The following is a 2,298-nucleotide window of genomic DNA, read 5'->3' as shown; positions in this document are numbered from 1 at the left end:
TTATTTATTAATACTTTATTTAAATTATGTCTTATTTACATGTCTTCCAGTAATTTATAAAATAGGCTAAACCTTGTACTTCAAAGATAAAAAATATAAACAAATAAAAATAAGTTAGTCTTCCGAAAATTTAATGGAAGGTCATATCCGTAAAAACGTTACGATTATATGACTAAATATTTCTCTTTTTTGTTTGTAGTACACTGATGAAAATTATTTCCTCCATGTATGAGTTGCGAGAATTTCAAGTAATTTTTATTTGTTTTGATCAAAACCGATATTTAATTCAATAACATAAACAAGTAAACGTAGATTATTTTGAATTAGAAAAAGTCAATAGTTAAGCAAAAGTTTAATCTTCAATTAAGAATATTAATTTGTACCTACTTTTAATTGATATTATATTTATAAAGACTTATAGTACATATAAATAAATAATCATCAAAAGGATTTGATAAACATATTCCTTTGTAATGCGTAGTATTTTATATTTGGTACTGCGAAATTAAGTAACTTTTCCTTGAAAACAGTATTTTTGTCTCTCAGTGTAGCTATAGCTTTAAGGACACTTCTTATCAAAATAATTGTATGTAGAACAAAATAATAACGTAATTGTTACATATCTTTCTAATTTTACTTTTTTTGTTTTATCAGACACTGATCAGACATGCAACTCATATTAAAAAGTATTTTATTTCATTTAATCAAGTTCTTTATTTTTTATAAAAACACAATAAAAAATTTACGCTTACCAGAAAAAGATAAAAAACAAAAAAGGGCAAGAGATAAGGCATGATAAATTTCTCACAAGTTCTGACGATTTCTAAAGTGTAGCGCCCATAAACTATTTAATTATTACTTAATTATTGTTCAAATAACTCCATCCTTCATGTCGTATGAGACATGTAAAACTGAATGCGTAAGGACATTGCAGTGTTTTTTAACAGAAATTGATATTACTATTTTATAATGAGTAATTCTTCGTTCTTCGTGGTAAAAATATTGTTAAAAGTAGGTACTTAGTATAATCACAAATTGAATGTACAAAGCAGTGAATCAAATGTATATTGAAAATATAAAAACAAATTTAATTTTAATTGTGAACAATGTCTTTGTGGCAGCACGTGATATCCCAAATAATATTTACCGATCATCATGAAATTTTGTAGACACATTACCAAGAGTATAGAAAAGGACATGGGATACCTTTTATCCAGAACAAAAATAGTTTTCCCGAGGGATAGAAACATTAGTTTCATGTGGTTGATTTCACGCCTTACTAATCAATCGATCATCTTGAAATTTTGTACACATTCTTAGGAGTACGAAAAAGGACATAGGGTATCCAGGAGAAAAAAAAAATGCTGTTTCTGAGAGCTACAAAAATTAGTTTTATTTGTATGTGGTCGTTGATTATCTTTGACTGCAGGTTCCTGGAATCAAACTAAATCGATTGAACCGAACTTATCTGAAAACCAAATTGATTTGTTTCTCGTAAGCGTTCGCAAAAAGTATGAAAAAGAAATTCGTTTTTCTTCATACAGTTTCAATAAAATTATTATACTGAAAAAATATGTATTAATAATTCAATCCTATGTATAGGTAAGTACCTACCAGGTAATACGTCTTTGCTTTTAATATATATCCTTAAGAATCATTACGATATAATACAAAACGTATTAATAATAAGCATTAATTAATACAAGACAAGAAAGTATCATATATGAGGTCTCGACTGTTTCAGTTTAAGTATCCTCGAATTTTTCCCATAGTAATAGAAATAGAATTTTTGTTTAAACATAATTTTGCGGGTGACCTAGAAGCCGCAAATGTCTAAATTTAGCTCTGATCCTGTAGAATTTTTTCATTATTTTGTTATTATTTCTTGCAAAAAAATGTATAAAATGAAATGTACTTTTTATATGTCTAAAATAAAGTCAACAATATTTCGAATAATCTGAGTGAAGTATGTATTATAATAAATTTTATATACTATTCTTGGCACGGTTTTGGCCCAGTTTTCTCTTTGTCATCTTGAAAGCGCGTACCTATATAAATTGTTGTATTGTCGCATTTGCCTGTATTTCTATGAAAAGGGTGAAAAGTAATCGAACATTATGAAGTCAAGGTTTTATTAGTTATAAACTGTTTTATTCAAGTCACTTTTACAATCTTTACATTTAAATGACGTGACTAATATCCTTTCAATTCTTATGTGCATACCAGAATTCTTTTTGAATTTTTTGAAATGCTGTAGGTATTTCAGTACCTCATCAAAGTTATTTTGATTAATTATTA

At 26.9% G+C, this 2,298-nt stretch overlaps 1 protein-coding gene across 1 annotated transcript in view; it reads right to left on the bottom strand.

Annotated features, from left to right (window-relative positions):
* LOC108733256 (UDP-glucuronosyltransferase 2A3) overlaps positions 1-2,298 on the bottom strand; it is a 12,817-nt gene that overhangs the window by 9,249 nt on the left and 1,270 nt on the right. The window lies entirely within an intron of this gene.

Source organism: Agrilus planipennis, unplaced genomic scaffold (assembly GCF_000699045.2).
Source record: "Agrilus planipennis isolate EAB-ADULT unplaced genomic scaffold, Apla_2.0 scaffold76, whole genome shotgun sequence".
Classification (NCBI taxonomy): Eukaryota; Metazoa; Arthropoda; class Insecta; order Coleoptera; family Buprestidae; genus Agrilus; species Agrilus planipennis.
This window is presented reverse-complemented; position numbering and strand designations above follow the sequence as displayed.